Source organism: Sparus aurata, chromosome 11 (assembly GCF_900880675.1).
Source record: "Sparus aurata chromosome 11, fSpaAur1.1, whole genome shotgun sequence".
NCBI lineage: Eukaryota > Metazoa > Chordata > Actinopteri > Spariformes > Sparidae > Sparus > Sparus aurata.
Genome location: NC_044197.1, coordinates 10,737,498 through 10,762,563, shown reverse-complemented (window position 1 = coordinate 10,762,563; position 25,066 = coordinate 10,737,498). Strand labels below are relative to the sequence as shown.

At 45.1% G+C, this 25,066-nt stretch overlaps 1 long non-coding RNA gene across 1 annotated transcript; it reads left to right on the top strand.

Annotated features, from left to right (window-relative positions):
• Positions 1 to 690: 690 nt before the first annotated feature.
• On the top strand, positions 691 to 25,066 carry LOC115590817 (uncharacterized). Its single transcript, XR_003985837.1, has 3 exons — positions 691 to 862; positions 1,296 to 1,420; positions 24,673 to 25,066. It is a non-coding gene; the product is annotated as an uncharacterized LOC115590817 (long non-coding RNA).

Genomic DNA, 25,066 nt, shown 5'->3' with positions numbered 1-25,066 from the left:
GTCAAAATGATTGCTAGAAAACTTTTGAAGCGCTGTCCGAACCAAAAGTATTGTACCTTACTGTTGCATCACAACAGTTCTAGGAGGGCAAATGATATATTAAATGTGCTGTAGCTAACTAGTTGCTGAAGAATCTATGGATTTGTGTGAATATGGATTTTCATATGTGCCTACGTGGAGCAGCCTAATGTGTGTTTCAGAATAAGTCGTATTCATGCAGATCATGATGAAAATCTGATTAAGACAACCGAACAGTTGCTATTTAAATATGTTACCTGATGTTACCAGCATAATGCTTTCTAATCTTATATGATATATAGTATAATACGTGACACGTGCATGTGGTGATGATGATAAATATCCAATGACAGTAGTGAACACTTAGATTATTACTAAGTTTTCATTTTGTGACATTCAAACAAATACACGGTCACAGATGACTTAAAAAATAAATAAAACAATTTACAATCGGTTAAAGAAAACAAAATAATAAAACACAGAGAGACATCTGATGCTGTCTGTACACCACCGAGGCAGAATCACTGGTGTGAGACGCCGCCATGTGCACGCCATATGTATATTTCTTTTGATCCAAAACTCCTCAGTGTTCTGCAGCACACCCCCACACAGCACCATTCCTCTTTTGAATCGCCATCCATGTCTTTGTGTATTCCTGGTGCGAGGCATCTGATGAATAAGTTAAACCAGAGGCGACTGTGAGCCTCAGATATCCTCCTGTGTAGATCTGACCCTGGACCACTACCTCTGTGTTCATCTATGCTCTCAGAAAATGCTCTCTCATCACTCTGACATCAAAGACGCTGCTCAGATATCTGTCTCTTAACGTGGAGGGTAGCTGGAGGTAACCTTGAAGCTTCCTATGCATGCCTGCAGGTCATGGTGCACGTGTGTGTTTGTGTTTGTGCATACATTTCTTGTGGTCCCTGTTTCATCTCTTTGGCCTTTATGTGGACGCACTCGACAACGTAATGGACCAGATGAACACTGCAGGCTGATGCTGGACAGGAAATAGTTTGGCTCCTGACAAGAATCTGGTGCAGCCACAGACCTCTGTCTTTTTGAGCTAATGAACGAGTGGAGCAATTCACACACAAAAAGTTGGTTAGAAAAGGGTGACACTGTCAAATGTCATTTTACTTTCCACTGATAAATGTTTTGTTTTTTTTAGCAGGATTTCCACCACCTCTCTGTGAGTTTGATGTAAATGAGCTGTGGCTTTGCAAGGCTGTGTCTGCCTGACATTCTGTCTTCCTGTCTTGTACCTTCTTGTCCAGCTATCGGCAGTGTGATCTCCACTTCAAAGAGCCGGGTGATGCAAACTGTGATGGATGCTGACAACACACAGTCACAGTCAACAGGCACGTTTCACCGTTCGATCTCTTCTTTTTTTCAGTTCAAAGTAAGTCTGGCTTACATGTTTGTTTAAAACAGACACAGCTCTCATTCACATAGAAACTACCTTTAGTGTCACTCAGTACCCAGTAAAAAGATATTCTATCACAAGTCCTGCATTTAAATGTTACTTAAAGCAGCTATAAGGAGCTTCCTCGTTTGTTGATTCTGGCGCCCCCTGTGGACACAAGTGGTAGTGTTTCAACCTCCTGTCACAAAAGTCTTGATCTTGCGAGCATGTGCATTTGTTTTGGAAGTGAGTGGCACAGTGTTTTTTGTGGGTCATATGTGGGTACAGCTTTCATTTTCGATACTCGCAGGATTAAGTTTTAGATTCATTTTTCTTTTTTTAAACACAGCTGTTTGCAGGATGCTCAGCGATGAGGTAGCGCATCCATTTGTGACGATGTAAGACCAGTAAATTAAAGTGAATTAAAGTAAATGTTTAGTTGCTGTAACCATTCAAACACCTTGACATCATGTAAACCTACAGTTCAATAGTTAATAGAAGTTCTGCTAAAGTGTAATTAAAGTTACCAACATTCCCTGATGTTATACTATAAGCCAGTTGAGCTGCTGCTGTCTGTCAGAACAGAGGTATTGCTGCCATACCACCAGATTGGGAAGCTGGCAGTGATCTAGATGGTGCATTACAAAATTAAAGGTGCAATATGGAAGAATTTTGGTTGAAAACATTCAAAGCTTCACTGAAATTATCAACAGAATGTGTTTTTTTTACATGGTGATCTCTATGTATTGCACTGCTAAGCATGTTTAGCAGCACCAACCCGCTCTAGGTGCTCTGAGCTCCCAGTCCTGATTGCTAGCTGCATGGCTAACTGAGCTAACAGCAGCTACAGATAGTGGCTGTTAGTGGTAACTGTGACAGTTAGCGGTGTATGCTCACCACTGGTAATTGTGTTCTTATTATTACTTATAAGACAGCTAAGTCAAGTTTGAAAAAGCCTGAATTATCCTTTATCCCGACTCTACTTATGTGTGTATTGGGTTGAAATCCCTGTCAAGTGTTGTAAGCCTCTGTCGTGTGCATGTTACAGAGGAGCAACAGATGCTGCGCTTCATCGATGGAATTATTACACACCAATAATGACATGTTTTATTCATCAGCGCATGCGGTCGTATGTACCCAGTGTGTGTTTGTGTGCTATGTGTGCTCTCCTGGGACCCTTCACTTGAGCCCACCAGTGTAAGAAGTGGGTCAGTCCCACTGTGCTGAGCGGTGACAGTCGAGCGGTGACAGGTCTATGAGATGCAGAGAGACGGAGGAGGAGCAAAAGGCCTGTGTGAATCAGAGGCGGCATCTGAGTTCTTCCTCTCAAAGCTAGGAACATATAGCGTGCACGGCATATATACACACCGAGCGCGTGCTGCCTACGTGGGTGGACGGAGCGGTGAGCTAATCAGATGTGTTATTTGTATGGGGTGAAAGCGAGGCTGCTCGCAGAATATGTGTGAAATCCTTCTTTGACCTTGAGTCTCACTTTCATGCTGCTGCGCTTGACGACTTCTCACATGCAGCCTGAGTTTTGGCATTTTTTTGAAGGACAAGGCGGGGGGGAGGAGACGAGCCCTTCAGACCCACACAGCGATGTGTCAAATGATGCAATTAAAGATGATTGTTCAGCAGGATTGAGTTATTTTTAACTACTCCCACAATCAAGTGAAGACATTACAGCCCACACTCATTTGCTGTATTGCAAAGTGCACAACTTTTTCTTTTTTTTTCTTCCAGTTTTTTTTAAGCTTACTGGAATCCACGTACAGTAAACACTAAACAAATTTGAAACGCAGCGTCGTTGAGGTGTGAGTTACGGCTCTCACTTTGATTGTGCTTGCGCGGTGGAGGTGTTCCTCTTTTCTTCTCGTCTTTTTCCTCTCCATCCCTCATAGAGGATGCCGTTAGAAGCCGCTCTCCCCCTGGGAAGAACGCGCCAGATCCCACGTTTGTTCATTGTTGTTTGTCTCCCCCTTGAACAACGAAAAAAGGAAAACCAGAGACATTCGCAAAGATCACATTTTCATCCTCTTTGATCTGATGTGTAAAGAGAGGAGGGGTTTTTTTTTCTTCTTCTTCTTCTTCATCTGGTGAGTTGGCGTGTAGGGGTGGTGACAATGATTTGCACGAGCAGAGAGAGAAAAAAAGTATGTGTGAGAGGAAGGGACAGTGAAAGCGAGAAGTGTACGACGGAGGAGGAGGAGGGGGGGGGGGGGGGGGGGGGGGGGGCGGACACAGTGAGGAGAAACTGTCCTTGAGGGTTTTGAAGATGCATAAAGGGAGGAGATGCTCCATGCAGGGAGAGTGGGCTGTTTATTTACGGCAGAGAAGCTGTGTCCCTCTAGGGCTTTTCCAGGGGAGCTCGTCCCCATCACTACCTCGGCCCCCTGCACCTGCCCCCCAGCTAAACCCCCAGTTAAGCTCCACCCGGCCAGAGAGAAAGAGAGCCTCTCCTCTCGTAGCCCTCGGCCGTGTTCTCTCCTTCCCCCCGTCTGGAGCTGAGAACGGGGGGGAAAACCACGCAGCGCCTCTGCCCTCGACAAAAAGGGAAAACAAGCAGACTCCTAATGCCAAAGAAGTGCTTATTAAATCCCAGACAGCGTTGCAATTGCGCCGCGCAGCCAGTCAAAATAAGAAATTGTTTGTTGTTGGTTTACTCAGCCTTGCCTCCCTCGTCTTATTCCGCGCGCTTTCTTAACCTCCCTCTCTGAAAAGAAACAGCACCCGGACTTTTCTGTTTTCTCTCTCTTCGTTTTTCGTTCTCCGCCCTCCCTCTCCCCTTTTTTTTTTTTTTTGTTTGCGAGAAAATGATGTGCGGCTGAGGCAAAAAAACAAAAAAAACAACAACAAAAAAACAAAAAAACAAACCATGGGACATGACAGCCGAGCAGCGAAAACATGCAGATGTGACAGTACGAGAGGGGCCACTGGAGGGCAGAGAGAAGGAGGGAGTATTAGGGAGAGAAAATGACAGGCACAAACAGTAAATCTGATAGAACTGAGACAAGACTTTTGCGAGGAGGAGGGAAAAATAAAAAATAAAAAATATTGTGCAGGAGGGAAAGAGAGAGAGCCTGAGGGATGGAATATTTGAAATAGTGAAGGAGATTGTTAGAGTGGAGAGAGATGGAGGGAGGGAGGGAGAGGGTTGGGGTACACTGTGAACAGCAGATTGTGGGGGCGCATGTTGTCGAGGTGGCCCAGGTCCCTGGTGCCCTCCTGTTTCATGGCTCTCACAGCCTGTCAGTGAAAACAGCCCAGCCATGTAGACAGCTGTGCTCAGGAGGCTGCGGGGGCGAGAGGAGAGGAGAGGAGAAAGGAGAGAGGATAGAGGAGAGAGGACCTTTGTTTTCCATTTTTGCTCCTCATCTCCATCAACGTCCTTGTTTTTTTTTTTCTCTCTCTTGGCATCGCCATGTATTCATTCCTCCCAAATCTCCGGGTTCTGCCGTGTTTGCTCTATTCATCAGCAGAAGTACCACAAAAGAAACAAAAAAAAACCTCGCCGCCTTTGACGGTGTTTACATGTCTGCTGGTTTAGCGTGTGTTTGTTTTTGAAATTGTCAGTCAAGTCAGACCATCTCGTCTGAAATGTCCCCCTTTCTTTGTCTGTGCCCCGCGTTAACCCACTCCCTCGAGGCTACAGTGCGTTTCAGCGGGATGTGTGTGTGTGCGCGTGCTGGAAGACGAAATGCGCGATGGAAGCTTTTTCGTTGAGCAATGGACGTCGCGGAGCTACCACACTGCCATTTCCACTCGCTCGAAATCAATCACAGGTCCGCTGGAGTGATTTTTATTGGCCCTAAAAAGTCCTAGCCACGGGCTAATGGGATAGATTCATCTTTACTCCCACAAACAATACATCGCCCGGCACGGAGAACCTAAAAGAATATGACAGCCTGTCATCTGGAGCGTCTCCGTGCGTTAGTCCCTTTTTGTGCTCACGTCCTCCACATCAGAGGGATCACACAGATCAATGCTCTCCCCTCTCTCCTTTGAAGGGACAAGCGCTGTCCCCGAGGTGCCCCCCCTTCCCCTTCATACCAACCCTCGTGAAGGCCTCCGCTTACCTCCTCCCCCCCCTCCAGCCCCTTTCCTGCCATCACGGCCTTGTTTACGAGCCTCTCCCCTGGAAGGACAGGTTAATAGAGGACCTGGCCTAGCTCAGGCCCGCCTGGTTCCCATTCGCTCCCTAATAAGACATTTCATCTCCTGCCTTACTGCCTGCTCGCCAGCGGCTAAAGCTCTCTGAGTACGTGTGTTACTGTGTGTGTTTGTGTGCGTGTGTGTGTGTGCACCCACGTCTCAGCTGTATGGTGGCCTTGACATGCAAAACACAACAAGGTAAAATATACGACGTGGCAAACAAATTTACAGGCAGTGCTTCGATAAACACAGTCACGCATTTATGGTTTGATACTTTCTTTGAACTCATTCATGACTTTTCGCTGCAATCTGAGCGCTGAAATAATATCTTAGCTCTCCTTCACATTGACTCAGTACTCAAAAGTGGCTCAGGAGAGCAACATGGGTAAGTCGAGAAAAAGATTCAACCAGGAGACGGCCAATCATCTTCATCCCCCCCCCAGGGAAGCAGAAGTTGGCTTTGCTCGAACATCAACTACGTTAAAAGTAGTTCAAACAAAAAATGCAGGAAAAAGCTCATCGTGGCAGTTAAAAAAAAACAAAAAAACAACTCCAGATTCTCGACAGGACTTGAAAGAGAAATACGGAGAGACGCATTGCTCGGGAGATGAACTGCTTCGTCGTGGTATCAGGATCTGCCCTATCAGAGCTTAGCGTGTCGATTAGCGCCTCTACTGCTAATCGTGCCCACGAGCTCGCAGGAGACAAGAGGAGACACTGTGACGAAGCGCCGCGTGTCTCGTCCACTCTTTACTTCAAAGCCGTACATTTTAACATCATAAATAAATGAATTAATAGATCCTGAGCGGGAAGATGGCACAGCTTCAGGAACTTTAAGTGAAGTGCGACCACCCGAATATTCATACACGCAACCATAGTAGAACAGTATGAAATAGTTTTGTCTTTTAAGGTTTAAGGTTTGTTTTTTTTTTCAGTTTATTCAGTTGTGAAAATGAAGAGAGTTTTTTTAGCTGTTAAAAAACAGTCAATAAACATCCTTCTCCTCCGATTGAATTATCTTTTGGGGGTAAATTAAACCCTTTGTTGAGGATGGTGGGGAATCCATCATTGCTCTTAATAAGAGGGCCACGATTTAAGGACTCAAACTTCCGTCTCTACCCCATCGACCTTCACTGCCATACTTCTTCACTTCACTACATACACACCGCGCGACTTCCCAGATTGCGACTGAATGTTGGCATAGCACGTAAATCCTGAGGTGTTAAATGATCCAATATGGATGTGATCCCAGAGGGATACTGGGCTGATTGCTCTTGCCACCTGCTCTAGTCGTCATAAACATCCATTCAGAAATAAGTCGGGGCAGATCTCTCCCTCCCGGTTCCTGACGTTATGCGGCTTTTCATCATGTGTTTTTCTGATATGTTGTTTTTACTTTCAAATGTTGTGTTGTGCACCTCAGGGCCACCATACCGCAGCCCCACAATTAAAGACAGAAGAACAAACCAATGAAAGTAGCCCCCAGCACACAAGGTTACCCTGTAAATCAGCTCCCAAGGACACAATAACAACCTCCTGAAAACACTGAAACACAAGGACTGTGATCTTTTTTACTGTGGGGGACGAATGAAAGACAGGAACTGGAGGAGCGGGGAGCCAGGCCTGGTCCGTAATGCCTGGGCTTTAGGTGGTTTAAATCAACTTGACTAGGCGAGCTCTAAAAAGCGAGCCAGCTCCCTCCAGTCCAGAGGGAGCCCAGGGAGACTCTGTGTCCAGTAAACAATGTCCGCCTCGCCCTCTGGAACCCTGGAAGGGAAAGGAAACAGCATGTCCTTGGGGCTTCAACTTTGACCCCCCCCCCTCCCTCCCTGATGAAATATGGGCCCTGCCCTGTGGTGGAAGCTCTTTTGAACTCGAGTCCCTAATGGGCGAGGGTGTATGTGCACTTTTTTCATCGTGCCGTTGGTGTTTGTGCGCCTTTCTTCGTGAGCGTGTGTTGTGCAACATTACGTGTTACGAGTTATGTGATTGCAAATAACTCAAAAAAATTATGACTCGAGCAGCATTTTTTGGAGCCCAAAAAAAAGACACTTTGATTTCAGTTCCGCGCCATTTGAGATAACGGCCCGAGCTCGATGTAGGCTACAAATTCATTTCGTTCACGCTTTATTGATTCAGGAGCCAAAAAAAGTGAACACATGTTCATTCTCATTTTTTTGTGTTAATTATGACTCTGTGCGATAATGACTTTTATTAGTTGTCGTACTTCCTGTGAAATCTTCCTAAGGTTTGGCTGAGCGAGCTCGGGGAGCTACGAGCAGTGTTTAGGCCAAGCCCGTGCTTTGATAAATGTGCTCGGGAAATGACCTATGTGTAATACCAGTTGCTCTTTTCGTTCATATTCGATATGGTTCTTGGCACATGATCCATCAGCAAAGCACAGTGACCTTTACCATACTGATGAGCAGCTTCTCACTCTGCGTTTCAGATAAGGGAGGATTTATGCCCTCTGATAACAGCTGTATATGCAGCTGAACTGTGACATTTGGCGAGGATTTAAGGGCTATTTTGCCCCCCCCCCCCCAAAAGTCAGGCGCATAAGTCAGCCCTTATTTCGTCTACTTTCCCTGAGGTGCTGTAAAATAAGTCGCTATTTTGCACCAAAAAGCATGACAAAGCAGGAGGCGGACACATGGGGGGGTTTGTGTGGTATCCACTGTTAAAAAAGCTGTTTTTTTAAGCTTCTTTGTCTAAAAGTCATCACCTTACGTTACAAAATGGCTTCGTGTCACAGTATATATGTCGCCGCCTCGCTCCAAATCCGCTCCGGTATCCTCTATAAATATCAGACGAACAAACAAGCAGGATTCGAAATGTTCCACTTCCCTTCAAGTCCCTCATGCTGTGGCTGTTAGTCGAGGTAATTAAGAGTCATCTCTGTTTCCATGGCACATCTGAAACACAAGCCCGTCTTTGTACAAATTGATCTGTAGGACGTCCCCCTCATACTGTGCCTGGTGTTCCCCTAATTGACAATGCATGTGTTTCCATTTCTGCTCTTTTAAATTTCAAATGATGGAGGAAAAAAAAAAAAAAAGGCTGTCGTTTCGCGGAGGCAAAAAAAAAGAAAAAAAAGCACCTTCAGTCTGTGGATGGCAGCCACAAGTGTCGTAACCTAGCAACCGGGGAGTTGCTGTGTATGTGAGAGAGGAGAGGGGCTTCCTCTCGGAAAAAATAAAACAATGTAAAGAAAAAAGGGAAGAAGAAGAAGAAGAAGGAAGCAAAGAAAAACTGGTTTATTCATGCCTTTGTTTGACCGGCTATTTTGGGACCTTTGAGTGTTTCTCTCTCACCCAAGGATACATTTATTTTTAGCGTCATCTCACACTTCCTGTCTGTTCTTCTTTCTGCCCGCTTCATGGGCGAACACACATGCTTAACCCCTCTGTATTTCTCTACTGCGCTGCCTGCATCTGTTCCACAGAACCACACGGGAGGATGGATTAGTGGGGAAAAGGGTAAAGGGAGGACTGTGTGTCTGTGTGTGTGTGTGTGTGCGTGTGTGTGTGTGTGTGTGTGAGTGTGTGTGTGAGTGTGTGAGTGAGGGTTTAGGGAAGAGGGGAGGAGAGACGGGGAGGAAAGAGGATGAGGGAGGAGGAGAAGAGACGGAGGGAGTGTTTTCCATCTGCAATTTTGGCTGAATGTAGTCTTTTTGTCTGAGGCCATCATGCTGGGCAACATGTTTGTTTTTGAATATGGTTGTTTCACCATCTGGACCATCACCTATTACAGAACATAGTCTTTGTCCTTGTTGATACGGTGTTTGTGCTTGCTGTGTGCACACACACACTCATGGCAGTCCTCTGTTGTTGTTCATGACAACACTCCTCGAATACAGACTGGTCTTGTTTGCCGGTTTGTATTGATGTTACCTTGCTGCTACTATTTTGATTTAAAAAACACATTTCCCTCATTTGAAGAGCTAAAAAAAAAGCTTTTTAAGCATTTGGTGCTGATTTGAGGGTGATAGTAGCAGGACCCAAAAGCAGACAACCACACTGGGAAAAGGTTTAAAGGAATTTACTCAACAAGCTCGAGTGCTGGGCAGAGATAGGAGTCCCAGGCTCAGGCTGCGGTTAGCGGGTGGAGTTGTGGGGCAGCTCGGCAGGGACACTGGAGGGGGAGACACAGGTGCGGGCTCAGGCTGGGGGTCAGCTGAAGTGGTATTGTGGCTCACCACAACGTCAGCTGTGGCTTGAGAGGAGAGGCCGGTGGATGAGACACAGAGGGTCCAAGGTGGAGTTGAGGCTGGGTGGCAGGGGCCGCAGGAGGCCGGGTGGCATGGTGGCTCGAGGAGCTAGGGCACGGAGGTGCACCGACACCGGAGAGGTCGAGGAGAAGCACAGTGAGATCGAAGGAAGAGCAAAAAAATACATGCAGGCAAAAAAAAGTCACTGAGACACTAGCAGGTCAGCCATCCACCACAGCGAGTGGAGAGCAGACCAGAGTGTCTAAGCTGGAGCTGGAACCAGCCCTCATGGAGAACCACGCCTGGGGTTCACGTTGTCATATGCTATATCGTAATATGTTGTATATGACGCAGTAAATATCTCAGGAAAGCTGCATGTTAGTAACTTACTTTTGTTTTTGCCCATAGGATTACCATTATGCTAAAGGGGCTCCAGTGTGACTGTGTCCCTTTTAGTAGCTTTGAAATTCAGCCTCGAACTCCAGTGTCTTTTTAGAGACTTTGTAAAATAAATCAATAATGACTATGAATGTCCTATATGATCATTTATCCATGTTTTGTGATCGAAAGCAGTTATTGTTGTGGTTAGTATCATTTTTAGCCATCCACAGGAGCTACATGATGCATGGGGTTGAGTCTGCTGACCAATCAGAGGCAGAATGGGGCAGGTCTTTTCAAGAAAAGCAGCATGGTACATAAGAACATCGCTGTGTATGAAACATTAACCTCTTTTATTTACAGCCAGGTTCCCTACAATGTTCATCAGTTTGCTTATCGTCACAAATATACGCGTGTTCAAAGAACGTGCTCTTTTAGTGCATTCATGCACGACACCACTGCCGAAGACCTGTGAACAGACAGAGATGTGTTAAACAGCAGGGCGCTGGGGTTTATAGTAATTGTTAGTGAAACAGGAGTGAAAGGTGTATTTACTGCAGACTATTTTCAGCGGCTGATTCGGTGTGCTAGCAATTATTGAAGGCATCAGGACAACAGTGCCCACGTTCATTGTTGTCAAGAAACAGGTTGCACTGTGGATCATTGATGCTTTTTTTAAAATGTAATCTTTGGACAATTTAAGTGTGAGGCACAGAGAAATAACCTACTTCATATCAGACTTTGGACACACAGGTAATACGTATTCGCAGAATCAGTTCATTGTAGGTTTTGACTTGTCAACAAATGTGTCGTCATTATGAAAAAGACAGTATATCACCATCCTTTATCCTCAGATTTATCTAAATCCAACAATTTAATAATTGCCTTAATCCTGCGAGATTCGTGTGCTCTTTCAGTTGCACAGACATTGAAATTAAAAGGGGAGATAGGTTTTCATGTGACACCAATGACATAGCTCCTTGTGTTTGAATTATTAATCATCACATGTGCCTCTCTGTTGTGTACAAAGCCTCAGCACACTGTTTGCATGGGTGATCCTTGAGCTTGAACGTGATTTGATGTCTTCTCTTAATCACCCTCCTCTTCGCACTGCGTCTCATTTCAATTTGCATAGTCAAAGCTGTGATCATTTACATGATGGCATAGGTACAATTCATTTCAGTCCGAGCGACGCTCCCTCCCTCCTTCCCTCCCCCTGGATGAAGCACTGCAGCTCCGCTCCCTGCGTCTATGGGGAACGATAGGGGAAAAAATAAATGAGGGAATCATATAGGGGTGCTCGGTAGCTGATGTGTAGCTCTCTAGTGGCAATGCGATTTTACTGTCATTGGCTGGAGAAAGGTCAAAGCAAAGGCGCATTGAAATGGGGGAATAAATAGGCAAGCATACTGCAGTGCATAGGGAGAGTCCGCCTGCCAATGAAGTCCCAATCTATTCCCCTCACGCTCCCTGTTCACTCCCATTACAGACCTCATCAGCATCAAATCCCCACTAGCAGCAGCAGCCCGCCCTCCCCCACATACAGTATGCTCCCTCAGACACACTCACACACCTCATTTGCAGGCCCCTGCGAAAAGGAGGCTATTTGTTTAAATCTTCTGTGCAGCCTTCTGCATGTTTTGTGCATTTGTAGGACTGCTGTCCTTAAAGGGTAACTCCGCCAATTGTACACATTGAAGTGTTTTCTTAAAGGTCTTGCGGAGTAATAATGCATATGTCAAACAAGTAGTGTAAAGCCTTTTGTGGCTCCAGAGGAAGCTGCATGTAATATGATATAATTGCCTCCAGCGATGTCACTCGCTGGTTAAGTTGCATCGTGGGTAATGTAGGTTTTAAAAAGCAGTCCAATGTACTAGCGTTGCACTCCGACACAACACTGTTGAACACATTATGGACGGTTTAAATTGATAATATTCTTTTTCCTCTTGAAAACCTGTCGCATACATTACCCACAATGCAACTCAGCCTCCGAGTGACATTGCTGGAGTCAGATTACATGCAGCTTTCTTCTGGAACTTTTATACTACCTTTTATCACATATGCAGCAGTCGTCCGCAAGACCTTTAAACACACGCTAATGTGTAAAATTGGTGGAGCTACCCTTTAACTCCAGCCGATGCATTACAGCAGCCATTCTGACTGTCACCTTGGTTCCCATAGTGGTCATTATCTACAAACCATCTGAGCTGACGGGAAGCTGTCATTCCCAATATTACCTACTTCTTAACTTTATTATGAAAATGTCCAGCAAATGTGATTGTAACTGATGTAATTTAAACTTTTATTAAAAGAAACGTGATCTTTTCATGAAAATGTAATTGCTGCTTATTTGCCTTATGATGATGGCGACTGGCAGGAGGTCATAGTTTATAATAACAGCTACATCACTGGCCTCTCCGCCCCGCTCCCCCTGTCCTCTCCTCCCCTCTCTCCCCATCCTCCTTCCTCCCCCCGTCCCACCGCCCAAGGCAGTGGACCGATACCTCTGCCCCATCCAGACAGACACGCCGCCACCTCCTCCGCCTCGCAGTCCTACTACACCCCTCTCTGTCCACCTCAGCTCAGTTCAGCTCAGCTAACATGACAGGCTGGGCAGATGATGATAAATGCAGAGGAGGAAAAGCAATTACTGGATCAGTTAGGTGTAGTAGGGAGCGCTCAGGGCACTCATTACCAACAGACTGTAGAGTTTTCGGGATGCGCACTCACACACAGATACACACACGTGCATCTCCACTGGATCAGGTACATCACCAACAACCGTTACTCTCCCGAGTTGTGTCTGACAAAGTTGTTTTTTTGATTTTTATTTTGCGCATTGACTCCGTTTAATCCGAACGTACAGAGCATGTACTAATGATAACAAAATAATTTGATCAGCAGTGGCAAGCAGATGACAAGAACGCTGTCAGAGATGCACAACAACACCATAGGTTAACGTCAGCGCGATGTGCATTTGTTGATGGGGGCTATACAGTTGTGTGACGCGCCATCTGCACACCTGTCAAAGCCGAGAGGGCCACATATGTAAAATACAAGCCAAGGAGGGATAAGGCAGCCCGGGCTGATTGACAGTAGCACTGAGGTTGTCATAGGGACAGCTGCAGTCCTCGCTGTCCCCCGAGGAGGATGTCGAAACACTAATGATAAGGGAGAGACACATACAGAAAGAGAGAGAAAGAGAGAGAGAGACTAGGTGTTAAAAGGAAAGGATGATTTGTATTTACCCTGCAAATGCACACACACACACTCACACACACACACACACACACAAACACACGCATACATACATAGACACGAGCGCACACTCTTTCTTGCAGGCTAAAACAGAGGCAGATCCCGGCCTGTGTGTCTGTGCGAGTGGTGGGCGGTGAGATCGCAGGTCAGGCCCACGCAGTCCCCCATTCAGCCGTACAGTGTGCAGCACACACACCGGCTGCACAGGGGCCAGAATGGCAGACGGAACAAAGAGGAGCTCGTGCATGCGGGCAAAAAAAAACAAAAAAAAACAGACACACACATACTTACATATGCGATTTGCTCAGTGCCTGCTTTGCCTCTACATTGCATTGCATTACATTGCTGCCCCCTTTCAGTAAAAGGCACAATGCTTTGAAGGGTAACTCCACCAATGTTTCATGTTGAAGTGTGTGTTTACAGTTACTGGGGAGCACTACTGCATATGTGACTCTGGACATTTGTGACTCCACAGGAAGCTGCATGTAATCAGATAAATGTCCTCCAGTGATGCATACGTTGCATTGTGGGTAATGTACGCAATGAAGACCTGTAAACACACCTGGAAGGTTTTTTTTTTCTTTATGACATCTACGTGTTGTGTTGTGGAGATATCTTCTACCTAGCTCACGTCAGCTCCAGTCAGCAGCAGTTAGTTGCTCTGGTGATACGCTGCCCCCTATTCATTTGGAAAATGAATTTGACAGGATGCCACAGTTCTTACTACACATATCATATCTTTAATGTGTCAAATTGAAAATAATAATAAAAAACACACACACACAACATGAGCATGTGCATGAGTACGGTTTAATAGGAAAGAGTTCACTTTGCAATACTTTCCAAAAGGTTAACCAGATGAGAAGTGTTTAAAGACGTGTGCTTTTGTTTGCCCTCGAGAACTGTCATTTCTCTCTGACAGACCGTCCAGCCACAATTACATAAGAGTCCATGGGTCTTAATTGTGGGTTTGCTTTACCACTACACAGAGTAAACATGTGATTATAAAAACAGCTTGATTCTGTTGGACATCTAATCACTGGTTGCATTGCGGTTCACCCCGATATCACTTTCCTCAACCTTAACTGTCAGAGGAGGTGTCTGTTTAACTTTGATAATGGGTATGTTTTGTGATTTGGCTTGCGGGGGCCATTTTGTCACATGTCTGACCACATTTGGACTGGACAGGATGTTCTAAACAAGTTCATGCTTCAGCGCCGCTGGGAGAGGATGATGTAGTGGCACTGTAGGTGGCGGAGATACACAAAGTCTCGGAGTGTATTTGCGTGCTTTTATTTATGTGTGTGTGTGTGTGTGTGTGTGTGTGTGTGCGTCTGTGTGTTTGTGTGTGTGTGTGCGTCAGCGCCAGAGTGAATGTTTGTGTATATGGGCGAGAGGGGGTGGCAGGGCTATAATCTGCTCCAAACTGCTTGCGGGCAGAGGCGAGGTGGGCGAGACAGTGATACAGAAAGAGAGCAAGGGATGGAGAGAGCGAGGGGAGGGGAGGAGAGGGGAGGGAGGAAGAGGAGGGGGGGGGGGTGAGGACAAGTAAAGGAAAGAAATGAGTTGGCAGAGAGGGAAGAAACACAGACAGAAAGGAAAAAACAAGGAGAGAGGGAGGTGAGTTAAGAGCAGAGTGGATTGGTGCGGCTTACGAATGCTCTACTGTACCCACTGTCCTCTTTCCTCTCCCACCCATTGTCATCCCGGGCTCCGTGGGCGCCAGCGAGGCAGCTAATTCCTCTGACATTTACGCTGCTTTCTCAGCCCTTCAGTGACGCAAGCCTGGCCGCAGCCTCTGTCAGCACCCACCATGGCCTCAGGTAGACGAGAGATGGTGGATGGTAAGAGAAGATGGACCGCTCAACCCTAACTGGGGCCCCAGCCAACGAGGAGGCCCTTTAGAAACACTCTCTGAGCCAAGGTCCTGCATATTGTGTTATATTATACAGTATGTCTTGAATAAAATAGGATTAGTGTGGGTGGAGGAATAAGAGAAGCAAACAGTGCGGAGGAAACAAGTGAAAGAAAACTGAAGGAGAGGAAGAGCAGAGCAAGAGGGAGGGAAAAAAGTGGGAATTGATAGTGAGAGGAGTTTACAATTTTCTTTTTTTTTTTTTTTTTACTTGTCCATGCCAAAGTATGCACTTGAGTTTTAAAAAAACAGATTTCATGAATTTATTTCACAAAAGAGTAGTGCTTACAACAACTTCTTGGGAGCTTGGCTTGTTGAGCACCCTTACTCGACATCGCAACAAAAACCCCATGCAATCCCTTGCTGCTAATAGCTCGGCTAATGTCAAGGTTGTAAACACCAAATATAAATGCGTTCCCTTGCGACACAAACTCAACGCCAACTAACAATAGCAGCTACCAGTGCGTAGATATGTCCTTTTATTGTGATAACGGCTTGTCAGATAAAGAATGACAGGGAAGAATTGTGCACTACAGTTGTAGGGAAATGTACGGTAGCTCTTTTTACAGATCGCTTTCAGCTCAATCACCATAATAGAATATGAATAAAACATTTGTTGTGGTGGTTTCAATAAAAAAAAAAATTAGAAAGGGGAGCAGATGAAGGAGAAGAAAAATAACAAGTCTCTACAGATAGCATCACAGTAATGTGGGCTAATGTAGTCATCTGAAGTATGGACAAAAACACTATGGGTTCACAAATTAAAAGATTTTTTTTCAATATAAACACTCTGACGCACCACTGCCATGACTGTCTGGTCTATGTACATGTAATATATTTAGTCTCAAAGCAGTAGTACTAAATGCACCTTTGGGAAAAAAGTGAACAAATTCCCCGAATGATAACTTAAAAAAACCCTGTAGCAGGGAACAAAATGGAAGAAACCAGAGGAAGGATCCTCCTCCCAGTTCTGACAGATATGCAATAGATGCCGCTTGCGATATGAAGAAATTCATCATTTGATAAAAATGTGAAACATGTGACGCTCTAATAGTGGAATTTGGCGCGGGAGACGTAGCGCGAAGCTCACAAGAGATCAGCCTGCTGGCGTCTCACCATCTGTGGGCAGGACGCTCGGTCATTATCGGTCTTTGGTCGCTCCTTTGTTGGTGTGCCGGTCAGAATGAGATCAAATCGAGGAATTCATTCATTTTTTTTTTTTTCACTTTCAGCCTTTCCAAATTTGATGTTTGTTGATAGAGTCAGCAGAATGGCACAGCCCAGAAAAGACCTCAGTCAGTGTGATCAAACTGAAATAAACATTGCAAGTTTACTAGATTGCAACCTTTATTCTGTGGAATATGGTAACTATATTTTTTAGCCTTTTAAATGAGAAACACATACATTACAGCGTCACTCAGTCTACTTATACAGTACGCTGGTTTACGAGTGGGATGCCAAGATAGTAATGGTGGCATGTCGGCTTCCGCCTACGTTTTGCCTATTTGGAGTACTTGACTTCTGGACAGGCTTACATAGTGATTAGTGTCTATTACAAGGAGTTTCTAGTCTGGATCAGGTCTGATGGACTTGCATTGCAGCTCACTCTGGTCTGCCCATCGCTTGATATGTTCTCGAAGTTTGAAAAAAGTGGGTGGATCTTAACTAAGTTGGTGTGATAGCTCTGTTGAAACTCCTTGAAACTGTGACATGAAGTCATCACACGTCTGTATTTCAAAGTGATTTTATTGCAGCATTTTTTGCCGTCTGTTGTGTTAACATTATTGCCTCATACCTGAGTCTCCTCAGACCGAGACTCCAGGGGAGAAACTGCAGGTATGAAATGTCAACACATAAACCATATCATATGTTTCCCCCCCTCTAAATGTCATGTATACGTTTTAACTGTCTAGCCGTACGTGCACTCTCGTACAACCTGCAGGGTCCTGTCTGTTTGTAGGACAGCCTGGGGGCTCATTCTGTTCACTCTTTCAACAATATATCATCTTCACCTCCGTTTGTTTTCTTTTTCCCCTCTGCTCACGTCTGAGACTCTTCCGTTCCATCCCTCCTCGTACTCTACAGGACACGCTGAGTATTTGAATACTTGGGACACTCACAGAGCCCCGAGGGAATAAAGTAAAACACACGCACAGACACGTAGATTACAAACTTACACAACAGTCTAACCTGTACGTCACACAAGTCAGACAAAGTGGAATTCAAAAATCCGGGGCAAGGTGACACCAGACTAGACAGCCAACAATGAGATGGGCTCCCAGAGAAACATCCTAAACTTTTATTTTGTTGTTGATGATGGACGGGACGCATTCTTCCTCCACAGCAGACACTCTTGTCATTCCTGAATTGCCTTTGCAAATGACTGTTAAGAGTATGCAAATATCTCTTTGTGGGTTTTAACGCTCCAAGCTTAAACATGCAAATGATAGATAGAATCCATTCTCTCGCAGAGGGTTGGCTTTGTTGACTGTTCCACTCACTGTCTGACTCCTTCTCTCTCTATTTTTTTTTTTTTTAAATGCCTCCGATGCCTAGAATCAGCACTGCGGCGTATGAGATTGCATGCTGGTCCCTCCATCCTCTGTCGATCCATGTCTGTCCCTGGTCATTCTGGCCAGCCTTGGAATCTGAATAAAAGTCTCTTTTAGCTCATTTTCTCTCTCTCGTCCATATCTTTGTTTCTGCAAAGGCGTGGGTTCAAATAGAGTTCACGGTTGGAGGGACGTTATCTGGGATGGCATGATAGGAGTGGCACCGGCCACTTGCAGATGAAATGGTGAGATGAGGGGTGTGAGATTGATTTGACCATTCCTGAGGCCTCATTCAAGATCAAATCAGGAATTGTGATGAAAACGCCAGTCCTCCTATTCATTGTGTGTATGGCTACTGGGTCTATTACACCAGCTGGTCAAAGTTATTGTTGTTCAAGCCGTTTGTACTCAATTTAGAGAAGGACACTTTTAAAGGTGCAATATATAAGTATTGGCCATCTGTCAAATTCACACTCAAATAAAACAGGGGAGAGCATATCACCAGAGTAACCACTAGCTGCTGCCAACTGTAGCTGCCTTGGCTAGTTAGCTCAATTAGCCATGCAGCTAGTGGTTCCAACAAGGAGCTATTATATCTATTATACCTTTCTTTCATCTTTCTCATTTGACATTACAAGTTCAGTGTCGAGGTGAGACAGACACCCTCCTATAGGCCAAAAAAAGGACAAGCATCAACAATCCACAACCGCAGAATTGCTTCGAGTTTCTTTCATGTTGCTTGGTGCTTCAAACAACACCAAGCCAGGTCGACAGATAGTCTGGTCTGTTGTTGTTGACGGAAAAAATAGTTGTCGCTCCCAAGCTGAGAGCCAGAAACTGGGCGCTCTCCAGGCGGAGTTCATGGACCAAACGATGATACTCCCCCGGATGTGTATTCCCACACCACCACACAACCCTGTGCTAATCGCTTCAATGTCTGATTTGGTCTGAATACAGTCTTAGTCATCCTGAAAACCTGAGAACCTGAAACAAACAACCCATCCATTAAAAGCGCATAGAATCATTCGAGCGCTGACAATCCAAAACACATTTACACAAAATCGGAGTGTTGTTTTATATTCATATCAAATCAAAGACCATTTATTCCTGTCTGCCAACTGTCTCTATGCCCCCACTCCCCCCCACCCATGTACATGGTATATAAACACATACATGCACAGCAGACACAGACACGGCCTCGGCATCAAAGACGTGAAGATTGAAGACAAAGTCATTATGATTGAGCTGCAATCTGTGACCCCCCTCCTCGCAGCCTCCAGTGCTCACCAGGACAGATCTAAATGATATTGACAGTTGAATAAATTTTCTGCATGAAATCATGCCGCTTCCACCCCCAGCCCCCGACGTCTGTGGCCCGCTGAAGTGCTAAATAATTACATTAGCTTCCAGAGGCTAATTTGACTGAGAGCAATAATTCTGGTCCCACACCACCATAGCTGTTTTCATATATTTAATGTCGATATTGGTAAATGAGAATGAACCGTAGGTGAGCAGCAGTATATGCGGCTGTGTATGTTGTTGGGTGATAATCAGAAACCTTTGACTGTTGTGTAGCTGGGGGGGGGATGTCTGTCATCAGCAGAAATTAAGGTAATTATCTAGGTTTCCTTGGTATTTTAATGTAAGGACTGTCACGGCAACCATATTGAGAAGTAATCAGCAAACCCTTTCAAAACGCCTCCAATGTCATATGAGCCTGTGAACAGAGAGAAGAAAGCCCAATCGGATGTGAGGACAAATGTGCTTATGAGTACAACTGTGCTTTTACATGCAACTACCAGTCCATTCACTTCCATCTGCATACAGACAACGTGATGTCCAAATGTCAGGTTAAATACAGTAAAAGTGAGAAAGGGTGGAATTCATGTTTGGGTCAAGCAAATATAAGACTTTCACCCAGGACAATGTTGTTTGTGTCCCGAGTCAACAGTGACAGAGACATATTGTGCCTTTTTATTCAAGGTTACTTCTAGAGGATGTTGACATGCTCTGATACTAAAACAAAACCTGAAACTGTATTCCCCCTCCATCTGAAACACTGTTTTAGCTCCTGTCTTCTGTCTCTTTAACTATATATATATATATATATATATATATATATATATATATATATATATATATATATATATATATATATATATATCATTATGTTATACATAATGAAGGCATAGAATATTAAAAAAAATCTTACTTGATGTACGTATCATCGTCTTTTCCTACATCCAACCAAGAAGTGAACCATTTTATTGGAAGGACTGACCTCACCTGCATCCAAATTTGGGCTTGAATGTGATTTGAAGGTGAAAAGTTGTGTTATTTGTATGCAGATTAGATAAGAAACACGCAGGAACCTCAATCAATGTATAAAACAATTAGGTAATACAAAAAAACAGCATATAAATACACATCAGAAGTAATAAAAGTAAAGGTTATAAAATATGACACTTTATCTGACTGTTGCAGACTTCTAATAGATCATCATGACCGGTCTGCGGAACGATGCGGCTTATGAGGCGTTAACACCTTTTAATGACACGTTTAGAGTCTTTAATAGTCACTGTCACCCTAAGACCCACTTCCTATAGATCTGCAATAACATTGTAATTTATGACTACGTCAAATCTTTTATGTGTGTTTAATGACACTGCAATTACAGAAATAACACACTATTAACATGCTTTGACCTTTTCCATGTTTGTAGGCTACAGTAAAATGAGACTGCTGTTTCCTCAGATGGCTTTATAGTGTTTTGCTGTGGAAGACGCGCCGCTGTCGTCGAGCGATTGTTACGTAAGTTTGTTGGGTCTGACTGGTCTTTACACCGCTGGAGTTTATCCCCCCCTGGTATTTGGAACAGCGAGCGTCTGACTCCTATGACTACAAGACAGCGTTGTTGTGTGTGTGTCAGTGAGTGTGTGTGTGCGGAGGGGGTTGATCTAACTGCATAATAAAGAGCGGTTACATCATCTAAGAAAAAGGCAGAATTTTCCCTGTGCCTCCAGCCTTTCAGTCAAAACAAGCCACTATATGCTACTCTGCTGTGTCTCAGCGTTCATGTGAGACTCAATGTGTTCTCCATTAGGAGACCGGTCCCAGCCTATTTTCACTTTATAGGCCATTGTCACATGATTCTTCTTTTTTTTTTGGCACGTTGTCATATCTACTGGGGGGAGAGTTGTGTGCTGTGTGAGACAGGAAGTACAAAGATCGGAGAAACAGACAAAGGTCATTAGCTGCGGGGTTAAGGCAACACGGGTTAAGTAGCGTTAAAGCTTCCTCTCACTGAAAAAGCCCTTTAATCCTGATGAGGACAAACAACTCCCTGACACACACACACACATGCAGTAACACACGAGCTCGGATGGAGTTTGCTGATGAGAGATCCAGGGGTCACCCTGTAGAATAAATGCTGATAATGATAAAAACAGCCCTTCCCCACCACGACTCCAGAGGAACACAAACACAGGCACATGTTTCACCACACATATAAACAGAGTGTTCATCTGGCCGATGACCGTTGTGACCGTTGTATTTTAGGGAACCAAAATCATGTTCTGAGAGTCAAATGTGTTTCCCAGTTTGAAACTTAGACACACGCGATCACTTCCTCGCCGCTCGTCGTGATTCCATCTCGACGCCATTAACCCCCAACGCTCAAAGTGGTTTTACCCAAATTTCTCTCCCGTCTCATCTCTGCTCCGCTGGCAGCTGTGTCAACACCCACAGGCCTCCAGCGTTAAACAAATCACCCTGACAGCCGTCGTACACCGTGCCACTCCCCTCTACAGGAGGGCTGCGCTGACAACTCTATAAATGTTGGCAGTCAGTCCCTGAACAACATTGATTTTGTTCCAATCAATCCAGAGATATTGAAACGCATGGTAAATGACACTGCCCGTGCGCTATAGCATACATTTCAGCATTAATTGTTGCTGGGCAGACTCGGCCAGGGGCCAACTGGTGGGTTGGTCTCGTGAGTAGTTAGGACTGCGGGGAAACATCAGCGTGCTGTCTGTTCACTGGAGCGCTGTGGGAGGCCCAGCTGTCACCCATATCTCAAGTGTGAGTGGACAAACTTGATCCTTGTCCAACGAAAACAATCACCATTTTTCCAAACACTCCATTCAGCAGTAATTCAGTATGAAACTGAAACTGCAAGGCTGCTTATACGTTTACTGATTACATGTGAAGAGCAAGATTTCCCTTTAATTTTCAGATTTACATTCAGTTTGAAACTTTTCAGGAAGTAGCCTACTCATTTTAACATTAATATGTCATATGTTAAGAGGGCAAACAGCCAGCTTGGCCCCACGATCAAAGTCTACAAAATACACCTAACAGCGCCTCTAGAGTTAGCTAGAGCTAGGCTAGCTACTTGTCTAATGTCTCCTAGCTTCATATCTTAGAGACAGATTCATTATCCTAATCTAATTTTGGACAAGAAAACTGACACACATATCTCCCAAAAGTGTTAAATCAAGAGAGATGGCTAAGATTAGCATGATATCTGGAAACTGGGCAAACACCTAGCCGGGCTCTGTTCAGTGTTAACAGAAATACTCCTTAGCACTCATGTTTGTTCAATTCACACAAAAAGAAAGGCACTGCGCTAAAGCTGATAGCTGTTTTTTTGTTGCCTTTGGATACAGATAGCAATTTCCAGCTAGCTAACGTCTCCTGGCTGTAGCCTCAGACCTAACAGACAGACAAGTGGTATCATTCTCATCTAGTTTTGGGCAAAAAAAGCTGACACACATATCTCCCAAAAGTGTCAAAGCATTCCTTTAATCTTCGTTTCGGTCAATTTAATTCTGTGTGAAACATCAACAGTGCTTATGGTTACAGATTTTATGTGACCATGGTAAACAGACAGGCAGATTTCACTTATTCTCTTTCAGTTTAAACTTTTTATGGAAACAGCCCACTCACATTATAACACTTGCTGAGAGCTTCACATGAGTCATACCTCTGTCTGTTAACGCTTTAAAGCCACAAGCTAAAAAGGGTATAACCCAGACAGATAGCTAAGATTAGCATGATAACTGGAAACTGGGCAAACACCTAGTCAGGCTCTGTTAACAAAAATACACCTTAGCACTCATGTTTGTCCAATTCATACAAAAAGAAATGCACTGCGCTAAAGCTGATGGCTGGATTTTTGTTGCCTTTAGATACAAATTCCAGCTAGCTAACGTCTCCTGGCTGTAGCTTCACCTCCAGCACACAGACAACTGGTATCGATCTTCTCATTTAAATTCTTGGCAAGAAAGCCAATAAGAATGTCTCCCTTAAATGTCAAACCGATCCTTTAATCGCCCTTTCCGTTTTTAGTTGGGTTTTTTTTTGTTTTTTTTGAGGAAGCAGCATGTCCTTCTCCGCCTATGAGCTTTTGATTGCTAACATAAATTGATATTGCAGGCTCTTGTGCTTGTACGGTCAAGGAACTGCTGTGGCTGTTATCCTAGCTGTCAGGCTTTGTTTACCTTTCATTTGAACATTTTCCTGTCTCTCATTTCCAAGTTTTGTATGTTTTCTCTTCACCCCGCCTGTTGTTTTGTGTCATAACAAAGTGAGTTATATTCCCTCCTCCGATATCTTTCTCATACTCCTCTCCTTATGGTTGATTCTGCTGTTTGTGTTTCCACTCCATCATTCTCCTCCCCCCCCGCCCCCCCAAAAGAAGTGCATGGACGGAGCAGAGATGGGACAAGGGGCCTGCTATTCAGCTCCGTGTGATGTGGGTTCGGGCGTGTATGCGCGTGTTTTTTTTGGGCCCGCGGGGCTTGTTTCCGAAAGTATGTCAGGAGAGGTGTGAGCGAACTGTGTGACGTCAGCCACGTATCACCGCTGATGCAAATCTGTGAGTTTTGCGTCTTGTACAAGCTGCAATTTGTCTGCTTTCGTATTCATGGATGCAGCCTGCGAGGGGGAGGGAGGGAGTCCTGTGCTGACAGCCAAACCCCGCTGCCTCCTGACTGTCGAAAAAAATACTAATGTAGCAGCGAGCGGGAGCGCTGCCAGCACTCTCTTTCGCTCTGCGTCAGTCCGTGTCTGATAGCTGGGGAAAGACTTCTAGAGTTTTATGAGTTTTGCTGCTGGACCTGCCGCAGGCTTGGCTTAAGGCCCTGACAGGGATCAGAGTGGCACAGCAGCACTCAACACAAGGGCACACAAACCACACATACACACACACACACACACAGTGGAGTAAATGTGAATCATGTGTACAGTACGTCCCCCCCCTCCTCTCCCCCCCGACTGCCCTCGTCCTCCTGGGATAATGTGGGAATTCTCTGCGATTGAGGTGGCTCTGTGTACTGCCATTGGCTATACAGGAGGATGCTGGACACTGCTCACAACATTCACACGCACACAAACACCCACAGACATAAGCACATTTAGGCCGAGGTCAGACAACCTGCAGACAACCTGAACAGCCTTGGGCCAGCAGTACAGGGGGATTATGCCACACACACACACATACACACACAAGCGGCTGCCTGGCGAGGCAAAAGGGCGCAGGGAGCAGATGTGACGTACTGTCGGGTATCCAGTACGTAGTCGCACACGACAGAGGAGCCGGTCGGGAATAATAAAGACAAACATTTGCTCTTCAGGTTATTTCCTAATCCCTGTGCTAAATTTGGACTTGGTGACAGCCAAGCGAACCCAGCCAACCTGTGGCTCAAGGCCATTTCCTATTGGCTCTGACCTTTTTCTTCCCCTCCCTCTCTCTCTCTCTCTCTCTCTCTCTCTATCACAGATATGATCATCAACAGCAAACAGACTCTGTGCCGACACCAGGCAAAGCAAGAGACAGAGAGCACGAGGCTTTATTAATCACTGGCCAATGAGTGCACATGAATGAGCAGAAACTCCAAAGTGGTGACAGATTAAGAGTGAAAAAAGCCACAGAGAGGAGACGGAGAGGGCCCGGACCTGAACAATGCTCTTTTAGAGGGGGACGGTTGTGTTGTAAAAGCAGCAGAGCAGAAAGAGAAGAGAGGTACTGTCCCCGTTTGTAAAGAGCGCTCCCTGCCCTTTGTGTTTGGTTTAGAGGAGGAGGAGTAACTGCTGACCACATCAACCACAGGCCTTTAGCTCAGGGCTCCAAGCACTTTCTGTATGACCTTCACATCAGAGTGGCTCTAAACTGT